The sequence below is a fragment of the Hyperolius riggenbachi genome, chromosome 7 (assembly GCF_040937935.1).
Source record: "Hyperolius riggenbachi isolate aHypRig1 chromosome 7, aHypRig1.pri, whole genome shotgun sequence".
Taxonomy (NCBI): Eukaryota; Metazoa; Chordata; class Amphibia; order Anura; family Hyperoliidae; genus Hyperolius; species Hyperolius riggenbachi.
Window position 1 is genome coordinate 327,541,098 of NC_090652.1, and position 11,929 is coordinate 327,553,026.

Here is an 11,929-nt window from a genome sequence, read left to right on the forward strand (position 1 = left end):
CATTAGAAAAGTGTAAAGCTCATGACATATGGCAGGCAGGTAGAAAGCATATTGTTGTACTTGCACTCCAATTTTGGGCTCTCTACATCTCTGCAAACCAAAGTTACGGGGGTGCAAATTTGCTAAAATCCCCCATAGGCTTTCATTGGGCTCCCTATTTCACTTTTCAAAATCTCAAATTTTTTCCAAGGGCATTGGCTCAGCATTCTAAAATTTTCTAGCATTGTAGGGACTTTTAGGGGGCTCAGGACTGGTGAGTTTGGGGTCCCTATCCCAAAGCAGTCATACGTTAGGATCATAAAAACATGGTTATTTTTGCACTTGTACTGGTGACAAACGTAAATCGCTGCCATGGTCGATATAAACGTCTGAGGTTCACATAATTTGGCATGAAGTTAGAAGGCATATGGACTGTTTTGTACTCCAAGTGTATGGTCCCTGCCACCCTGCAAACTAGAGTTATGGGGGTTCAAAAGTGCTAAAATCCTCTATAGGCTTTCATAAGGGCCTATGTTTTGAGATACAAAAGCAGAGATTTCTGCCGAACGGTATAGCTGAGCGACCCCAAATTTTCAGGATTTGTTTGGACTTTTAGGGGGCTCAGGACTGATGAGTTTGGGGTCCCTATCCCAAAGAAGTCATACCCTAGGGACATAAAAACGTGTGTATTTGAACTTGTACCGGTGACAAACGTAAATCTCTGCCATGGTCGATAGAAACGTCTGAGGCTCACAGCATTTGGCATGAAGTTAGAAGGCATATTGACTGTTGTGTATTCCAAGTGTAGGGTCCCTACCACCCTACAAACTAGAGTTATGGGGGTTCAAAAGTGCTAAAATCCTCTATAAGCTTTCATTAGGGCCTATGTTTTGAGGTACAAAGCAGAGATTTCTGACGAACGGTATAGCTGAGTGACCCCAAATGTTCAGGATTTGTTTGGTTTTTTATGGGGCTCAGGACTGATGAGTTTGGGGTCCCTATCCCAAAGAAGTCATACCCTAGGGACATAAAAAGATGTTTATTTTTGCACTTGTACCAGTGACAAACGTAAATCGCTGCCATGGTCGATAGAAACGTCTGAGGCTCACAGCATTTGGCATGAAGTTAGAAGGCATATTGACTGTTTTGTACTCCAAGTGTAGGGTCCCTACCACCCTGCAAACTAGAGTTATGGGGGTTCAAAAGTGCTAAAATCCTCTATAGGCTTTCATTAGGGACTATGTTTTGAGGTACAAAAGCAGAGATTTCTGCCGAACGGTATAGCTGAGCGACCCCAAATGTTCAGGATTTGTTTGGACTTTTAGAGGGCTCAGGACTGATGAGTTTGGGGTCCCTATCCCAAAGAAGTCATACCCTAGGGTCATAAAAACATGTTTATTTTTGTGCTTGTACTGGTGCCAAACATAAATCGCTGCCATGGTCGATATAAGCGTCTGAGGTTAACAGCATTTGGCATGAAGTTAGAAGGCATATTCAATTTTTTGTACTCCAAGTGTAGGGTCTCTACCACCCTGCAAACCAGAGTTATGGGGATTCAAATGTGCTAAAATCCTCCATAGGCTTTCATTAGGGCATATGTTTTGAGGTACAAAAGTGGAGATTTCTGCTGAACGGTAAGGTTGAGTGACCCCAAATTTTCAGGATTTGTTGGGACTTTTAGGGGGCTCAGGACTGATGAGTTTGGGGTCTCTATCCCAAAGAAGTCATACCCTAGGGACATAAAAACATGTTTGTATTTGAACTTGTACCGGTGACAAACGTAAGCCGCTGCCATGGTCGATAGAAACGTCTGAGGCTCACAGCATTTGGCATGAAGTTAGAAGGCATATTGACTGTTTTGTACTCCAAGTGTAGGGTCCCTACCACCCTGCAAACTAGAGTTATGGGGGTTCAAAAGTGCTAAAATCCTCCATAGGCTTTCATTAGGGGATATGTTTTGAGGTACAAAAGCGGAGATTTCTGCTGAACGGTAAGGTTGAGTGACCCCAAATTTTCAGGATTTGTTGGGACTTTTAGGGGGCTCAGGAATTATGAGTTTGGGGTCCCTATCCCAAAGAAGTCATACCCTAGGGACATAAAAACATGTTTGTATTTGAACTTGTACCAGTGACAAAACGTAAATCGCTGCCATGGTCGATAGAAACGTCTGAGGCTTACAGCATTTGGCATGAAGTTAGAAGGCATATTGACTGTTTTGTACTCCAAGTGTAGGTTCCCTACCACCCTGCAAACTAGAGTTATGGGGGTTCAAAAGTGCTAAAATCCTCTATAGGCTTTCATTAGGGCCTATGTTTTGAGGTACAAAAGCAGAGATTTCTGCCGAACGGTATAGCTGAGCGACCCCAAATTTTCAGGATTTGTTTGGACTTTTAGGGGGCTCAGGACTGATGAGTTTGGGGTCCCTATCCCAAAGAAGTCATACCCTAGGGTCATAAAAACATGTTTATTTTTGCACTTGTACTGGTGCCAAACGTAAATCGCTGCCATGGTCGATATAAGCGTCTGAGGTTAACAGCATTTGGCATGAAGTTAGAAGGCATATTGACTTTTTTGTACTCCAAGTGTAGGGTCTCTACCACCCTGCAAACTAGAGTTATGGGGATTCAAATGTGCTAAAATCCTCCATAGGCTTTCATTAGGGCATATGTTTTGAGGTACAAAAGCGGAGATTTCTGCTGAACGGTAAGGTTGAGTGACCCCAAATTTTCAGGATTTGTTGGGACTTTTAGGGGGCTCAGGACTGATGAGTTTGGGGTCCCTATCCCAAAGAAGTCATACCCTAGGGACATAAATACATGTTTGTATTTGAACTTGTACCAGTGACAAACGTAAATCACTGCCATGGTCGATAGAAACGTCTGAGGCTCACAGCATTTGGCATGAAGTTAGAAGGCATATTGACTGTTTTGTACTCCAAGTGTAGGGTCCCTACCACCCTGCAAACTAGAGTTATGGGGGTTCAAATGTGCTAAAATCCTCCATAGGCTTTCATTAGGGCCTATGTTTTGAGGTACAAAAGCAGAGATTTCTGCTGAGCGGTAAGGTTGAGTGACCCCAAATTTTCACGCTTTGTTGGGACTTTTAGGGGGCTCAGGACTGATGAGTTTGGGGTCCCTATCCCAAAGAAGTCATACACTAGGGACATAAAAACATGTTTGTATTTGAACTTGTACCAGTGACAAAACGTAAATCGCTGCCATGGTCGATAGAAACGTCTGAGGCTCACAGCATTTGGCATGAAGTTAGAAGGCATATTGACTGTTTTGTACTCCAAGTGTAGGGTCCCTACCACCCTGCAAACTAGAGTTATGGGGGTTCAAAAGTGCTAAAATCCTCTATAGGCTTTCATTAGGGCCTATGTTTTGAGGTACAAAAGCAGATATTTCTGCCGAACGGTATAGCTGAGCGACCCCAAATGTTCAGGATTTGTTTGGACTTTTAGGGGACTCAGGACTGATGAGTTTGGGGTCCCTATTCCAAAGAAGTCATACCCTAGGGACATAAAAACATGTTTATTTTTGCACTTGTACTGGTGCCAAACGTAAATCACTGCCATGGTCGATATAAGCGTCTGAGGTTCACAGCATTTGGCATGAAGTTAGAAGGCATATTGACTTTTTTGTACTCCAAGTGTGGGGTCTCTACCACCCTGCAAACCAGAGTTATGGGGAATCAAATGTGCTAAAATCCTCCATAGGCTTTCATTAGGGCATATGTTTTGAGGTACAAAAGCAGAGATTTCTGCCAAACGATAAGGCTGAGCGGCCCCAAATTTTTAGGCTTTGCTGGGACTTTATATAGAAGCCTGACCATATGTACACAAAGGAAAGTGTATGAATCCTGTCCCTGTTTGTAGGCCTCAATGAGGGCCTCTTGTTTCATAAGCAGGGATTTGCTTATTTACAAACAATGAAACTTGTGCTTATAGTCATCAATTGTTTCTAGCATCCAGCAATTACATTTGGGTGCCTATTGTATACACATTACAAGGGTCTTTGCTGATCCCCCCATACATATATCATGAGGTGTAGCTATCTTACAAGTGCACTTCCTATAGACAAATAAATGCCCCTAGTTGCTTTGCCAGAGGTTTAACCGACTAATGCACATCAGGTAATAATTAGTACACCTAGACACTTGAGATGGCTTGTAAAGTGTTGCAGCCATTCATTGTGTCTCTTAGGGCCCGTTCCACTTGTGCGTAGCGATTCCAGTGCGAAAAACGCATATGCGATTTCACATGCGTTTGCGTTTTTCCATGCGTTTTTCTATGCGATTTCGCTTGCATTTTGTGGCCAAGTGTTTTTAACCATGTCAGTGCTGGTGTGCTTTTTACATTGTTTTTACACAAAAAACGCATAGAAAAATGCATGGAAAAAAACACATGCATTTTTCCTATTAATTACATTGTATGCGATTCGCACAACGCTCTGCGGTGTGCGAATTCTGATGGCTCTGCCATGCAGATTTTTCTGCACAGAATAACGCTACAAAATCCTGACAAGTGGAAACAGGCCCATCCACTTGTATTGGTTATGCGAATCTGCATGCGGAAAACGCATGCAGATTCGCTATAGTGGAACGGGGCCTCATTGGCTATTATTCATAAAGCATTTCCGCATGCGAAAATGCTTAAGGGCTTGTTTCCACTATTGCGGTGCGGAATTGCCTGGATTCCACCGCTGATGAAATCGCGTGCGGATGCGGTTCCCCATGTGTTTTTTGCCGCAAATTCGCATGCGAATTCGCATAGGTGAGGGTATATGCGATTTAACCATGTCACTGCCTGTGTGAATTTACATTGGTACCTATGCAAATTTGCATGCAAATTCGCGGCAAAAAACGTATGGGGAAACCGCATGCGATTTCCCTATTAAATACAATGCATGAGATTCGCATGCATTCCACTCGCAGGCAAATTCTGCGGCTCTTGTGTGCGTTTTTTCACCGCTGAAAAAAACGCACCTCAACAACGCTACAGTGGAAACAGGCCCATCCACTTGCTTTACATGTGCGAATCCGCATGCGTTGGATGCATGCGGATTCGCAATAGTGGAAACGAGCCCTAAAACAGCTGACTTTACCGACCACATAGCAACTTCTGCATTCATAAAGGCTCTTTCCGCATGAAAAGCTGACATTACCGAGCAGAGTGATAAATCACCGCCTTGTGCGGTGATTATTGTAAAAAATATTAATTCATAAAGATTTCCGCAAGCGGTGTGAGGTCGGGAAGTACCGCTCCCTTGCATGTGGCGATAACAATGTTAAGTGAATGGAGACACAGACCTCCCAGCAGCTGCAGTAGATCAGAACACGGGGAAATGTATGAACTCGGCAGCTTCCTGTGCTTCCGCAAGCCTACCGCCAGCCTAGTTTGGGGAATCTCCGCAGTGCTATCGCAACTGGCAACATTTTTATGAATGAGCAGCCAGAAGTCTAAAATACCGACAGCTGTGTTTTCCCGCATGTATTTATTTTACCGACAGCACTTTCATGAATGATAACCAAGGTGTATTATCCTCATAGGGGATATAGATGTGTGTTTGCCTTCACAGAAAGTAGCTGGGTACTAGTATAATGTTCAAAAAAACGTGCATAGGTGAGACATAGATAGTGTAAGAATAGGGTGCCACTCAATGATCGTTTCACTCCAATCTGGGGTATTGTCATGAGTATATAGTGCACAGTTATTAACAGCATTTGCAACAGATAAATCCCCCCACCAAGCAGCAAAATTTCCCCAGCAAAACAGCCCAAGTCAGAGCTGAGGTGTGGCTGTTTAGGCCAGATGAAAGTAAATTGTCTCCACCTGTGCCTCCCAGTTCTGCCCCCTGTAGCTGTCATCATGCTGGTTTCCATCCTATCTTATTGGTGAACTAGCAGGCATTGCGATTGCGTTTTTCTAAAAACGCATCGCACCAGTGTGTACAAGTCATCATGATTTTCATTATTTTTCAAAAGACCTTGCGATTTTAAAAACACATGCGTTTTTACAAACGCATGCGTTTTTTAAAACGCAGCGCAAGCGCAGCATTGTGTACAGGCCCTTAGGGCCCGTTTCTTCTTGTGCGTTGTGATTCCAGTGCGGAAAACGCATGTGCGATTTCGCATGCGTTTGCGTTTTTCCATGCGTTTTTCTATGCGATTTTGCATGCATTTTGTGGCCAAGTGTTTTTAACCATGTCAATGCTGGTGTGCTTTTTACATTGTTTTTACACAAAAACGCATAGGAAAACGCATGTAGAAAACACATGCATTTTCCCTATTAATTACATTGTATGCGATTCGCACACCGCTATGCAGTGTGCGAATTCTGATGGCTCTGCCTTGCAGATTTTTCTGCACAGAATAACGCAACAAAATCCTGACAAGTGGAAACAGGCCCATCCACTTGTATTGGTTATGCGAATCTGCATGTGGAAAACGCATGCAGATTCGCTATAATGGAAACGGGCCCTCAAGGTGTATTATCCCCATAGGGGATATAGATGTGTGTTTGCCTTCACAGAAGGTAGCTGGATACTAGTATATGGTTCAAAAAAACGTGCATAGGTGAGACATAGATAGTGTAACAATAGGGTGCCACTCAACGATCGTTTTACTCCAATCTGGGGCGTCATCAGGAGTATATAGTGCACAGTTATTAACAGCATTTGCAACAGATAAATCCCCCCACCAAGCAGCAAAATTTCCCCAGCAAAACAGCCCAAGTCAGAGCTGGCTGTTTAGGCCAGATGAAAGTAAATTGTCTCCACCTGTGCCTCCCAGTTCTGCCCCCTGTAGCTGTCATCATGCTGGTTTTCATCCTATCTTATTGGTGAACTACGCTAGGTGTAAAGCATACTGAATGCTTCCGTGCAGCTCCCAGAAGGGTGCTGGGATGCTTCCTGTTCCGTGATGTCACTGCCAGTGATTTCAATGCCGCCCAGCGCCAATGCACATCACTAGGCATTGATCTGGGTGGTCTGCGTGTGCCAGTACACACCCCCAGCTGTCTACCCCATTCAACACCAATCATTGGCTGCAATAGTGGCTGAATCGCCCACTTGGTACATATATTTGTCAGTTCCTGGAAGATTTCTACCAACTCAGGTGTCCCTGGGGAGGAGGAACACACCAATGTGTATACTAGAATCAGCTTCCTACCCCATTCAACACCAATGCTTGGCTGCAGTAGTGGCTGAATCGCCCACTTGTTACATATATTTGTCAGTTCAAGGCAGATTCCTACCAACTCGTGTGTCCCTGGGGAGGAGGAACACACCAATGTGTATACTAGAATCAGCTGCCTACCTCATTCAACACCAATCCTTGACTGCAGTAGTGGCTGAATCGCCCACTTGTTACATATATTTGTCAGTTCCAGGCAGATTCCTACCAACTTGGGTGTCCCTGGGGAAGAGGAACACACAGATGTATGTACAAGAATCAGCTGCCTACCCTATTCAACTCTGATCCTTGGCTGCAGTAGTGGCTGAATCACCCCCTTGTTACATATATCTGTTAGTTCCAGGAAGATTCCTACCAACTCAGGTGTCCCTGGGGAGGAGGAACACACTAATGTGTATACTAGAATTGGCTGCTTACCCTATTCAACACCAATCCTTGGCTGCAGTAGTGGCTGAATCGCCCACTTGTTACATATATTTGTCAGTTCCAGGCAGATTCCTACCAACTCGGGTGTCCCTGGGAAAGAGGAACACACAGATGTGTGTACAAGAATCAGCTGCCTAGCCCATTGAACTCTGATCCTTGGCTGCAGTAGTGGCTGAATCGCCCACTTGTTATATATATTTGTCAGTTCCAGGCAGATTCCTACAAACTTGGGTGTCCCTGGGGAAGAGGAACACACAGATGTGTGTACAAGAATCAGCTGCCTACCCTAAATCGCAGCCATGGCCGACAGACAAGTCTAAGACTCACAGCATTTAGCACGAAGTTAGAAGGTATATTGACTTACTTGTACTCCAAGTGTGGGGTCCCTACATACCTGCAAACAAGAGTTATGGGGATTCAAAAGTGCTTAATTTTGCTATTGGCTTTCATTGGGCTTCATTTTTCAATTTCAAAAAACTCAAATTTCCTCAAAGGACTATGTCTAATCCGTCTGCAATTCTCTGGCCTTATAAGGACTCTGAGGGGGCTTAGGACTGGCGAGTTTGGGGCTGCTAACCCAAAAATTTCAACCCCTAGGGTCACAAATGCTTGTTTTTTTTGCAAATAGTACTGTTGGCGAACGTAAATCGCAGCCACGGCCGATAGCAAAGTCTCAGGCTCACATCGTTTGGAATGAAGGTAGAAGACATATTGACTTATTTTTACTCCAAGTGTGGGGTCCCTACCACCCTGCAAACCAAACTTATGTGGGTGCAAAAATGCTTAAATCCACCATAGGCTTTCATAAGGGCCTAGTTTTTGATGGTAAAAAACACTGTTTTCTGCCGAGCGGCAAGGATGAGCGGCCCCAAATTTTCAGGTGTTTTGGGGACTTTTAGGGGGCTCAGGACTGGTGAGTTTGGGGTCCCTATCCCAAAGAAGTCATACCCTAGGGTCAGAGGCGTAACTAGAAATCACTGGCCCCCCCCTGCAAAACTTTGGATGGGGCCCCCTTTTCTCTCCCCAATCCCCCCTTCACACACACACACACACACACACACACACACACACATACATACACACACAAACATTTCTGAAATCCAAAATCCAGCCCAGTCCCACTCCACTGTGCAGTCCTGGACATGCGTGCACCCACGATCATCCTGTACAAGTGATATTACAGGCTTAGCAGACTGCACATGTGCAGATTACTTCTGTCAGCGGGAGCACAATCGGGGAACATGCACATCCGCTGGACCACGCATGTTCAGTGGAGTACAACTGGACTAGTCTGGTAAATTACCAGGCCACACTGCTAAAAACAGAGTGGCTCAGGAGGACAGTGATCAAGCAGACAGACTGCAAGGGGCTGGAGGAAGCCCCAGTTAAGTATAAATCTATACAAATATCTATAAATCTATCTCAGGTACACTTTATAGGATATGAGAGCCGAAGTATCAAGCTAAAATGGTGGCTACCTGCATGTGTGTGCAGATATCTGCATCCTTACCACTCCTCCTGGTTACTGTCTGCCCCCCACCCATCATTTGTATGAAAAAGACCCTGTTAGTTTGTGTGAGTCGCCTAAGTCACACACTACTGAGCATGCGCAGGCCCGATAGCACGCCTCCTTGACCACGCTCCTATGGCCTGGAGCATTCTGCACATGTGCATGTATAAGGCTTGTGGAGACATGTGGAGAATGTTCCCAGCCACAGGGACGTGGTCAAAGAGGCTTGCGGCCAGGCCTTAGCATGTGCGATAGTGCGCAACTTAAGTGCCTCGTACAAATGGAGGGGCAGCAGTGGTATTAGGGAGAAACTGTAAGAATGAGCATATCTGCATACATATTGCATGTAGTGGCTGTAGCCATAGTGTACGCAGGTTCTAGTAGTATGTTCACATAGATACACACACTACAGACAGACACACACATACACAAACATACATACATACATACATACACACACACACACACCACACACACACACCGCAGACACACACACACATACACACACCACGCAAACATATACAACACACACACACCACACACCACTCAAACATATACTACACACACACACTGTGCACACACACCATACACACACACACACACACACACACACCACATACACACACACACACACACACACACACACACACACCACATACACGCACACACACACACACACACACCACATGCACACACACACCACATATACACACACACCGCATACACACACCACATACACACACACATACCACATATACACACACACCACATACACACACACACACACACACACACACACACCACACACACACACACACACCACACACATACACACACCACATACACACACACACACACCACATACACACACACACACACACAGAGCTGGGACAAGGTCCTCCAGCACCCAAGGCTGAAACCCCAAAGTGCGCCCCTTCATCCCTCCCACCCCAGCCGTCACACACTGATTGCTATTAGACTAAGAAGCGCCACAGGGCCCCCAACCTCCCCAACACCTTAATCTCTAGTTATCTGGCTTGCAGTCACTGCCATGTATCCCCTTTTCTTATTTCTTTCTGCTTCATACACAATTAGGAATGACAGCTGAATGAATTGTGCGCCCCCTCCTACACTGCGCCCTGAGGCTGGAGCCTCTCCAGCCTATGCCTCGGCCCGGCCCTGCACACACACACACACACATTCACACACACACACACCACATACACACACACATGTTACACCCTGAAAAAGGGGATTATAAATAAGAACTCCATGAGCATGCTTCCTCTAATCTGCATCATGTCTGATGAGAATATTTATTCAAATAAAATCTTGTATAGCATAGAAAAAGGTTTTCAATAAGAACTTTTCCACAATAACATGCCGTTCTCGTCCATATAACAGTCATATAAAAGTGCAAATACAAAAGCATTTCTTACTGAACAGATAAAGATGCGTTAACTTTGCTGGCTGATCTTCATAACTGCATAGATTCACTGTGACACGTGGTTCCAGCATGGCTGACTGCAGGGAGTCACTAAACACACATGTGGCTGCACACTAGCTCAAATGCATTTGCAATAAACACATTATTCCTACAGATCTGTGAGTTATAAGGCTTCATGTGAACACACACATTACATACTGGCTGTGAGGCCTGAACTTCTTTTATTCTGCAAATCACTAACATGGCTGAGTGCTGGTTGCCTAACATGTAGCACATATAGTACTGAAATGACTGAATTAGCTAGCTTTCTAATATACAGTATAACTCCCTGATATATAACACATATACACTAAAATGGCTGAATGGCTAGCTGCCTGATATATAACACATACAGCACTGCTCAGTTTACCCACAGCAAATATCTGCTTCACATACATTTAACATGTTCATAAGTTGTTCATATAACGTACAATAACTGTCTAGCCATCACTTAATTCACTTTGAGCTCAAAATATGGATAAAATACCTGAAAAAGGGGATTATAAATAAGAACTCCATGAGCATGCTTCCTCTGCCTGCATCATGTCTGATGAGAATGAGACAGCCAAGCCATGAGTCTCCCCTTAGGTACTTTCCCCAGGTCAACAAGTTGCTAAACATAAACAGACTCAGGCAATAGATAGCCCAAATCCTGATCCTATATTTCAGCCTGTTATTTACATAGATATTTCAAAGAATATGATTATTTTCCAATAGCTTATTGGGAAATTACTGCTTTACAGATTTTTCTACACAAAAATCAGTCTATTACACACACACATGACCTACACACACACACCACATATATACACACACACCACATACATACACACACACACACCACACACACACACACCACATACACACACACACACACACCACATACACACACACACAGTGGTGCTCAGCAGAGCTCGAATATTCGAGTAGCTCGAATATTCGAGCTCTTTTTCAGCTATTCGAGCTCGGTATTCGAGCTCCGAATAGCTGTAGCTATTCAAATGGGCTATTCGAGTAAACGTGAATAGCCCATTCACTATTCGAGCTATTCGAGCAAACGACGGTATTCGAGCTCGAATACCGAGCTCGAATACCGTCATAGCCCAGATTGATGTCCTTAGAGCCAATCAGAGGGCTCCCAGGCCCTCTGACGGCAGCCAATCACAGAGGGGGACCCTGGCCAGCCCCTACCCTATAAATAGCGGCCGCCATGTTAGGTTTCTCCGTCCTTGCCTGAGACTTGCATAGAGAGAGAGTTGCTCCTTTGTGCTTTGGCTTAGCAAGAGCTTTATTGTGGTCATTTACCTAGCGTTTTTGCTCACATACACCTCCTA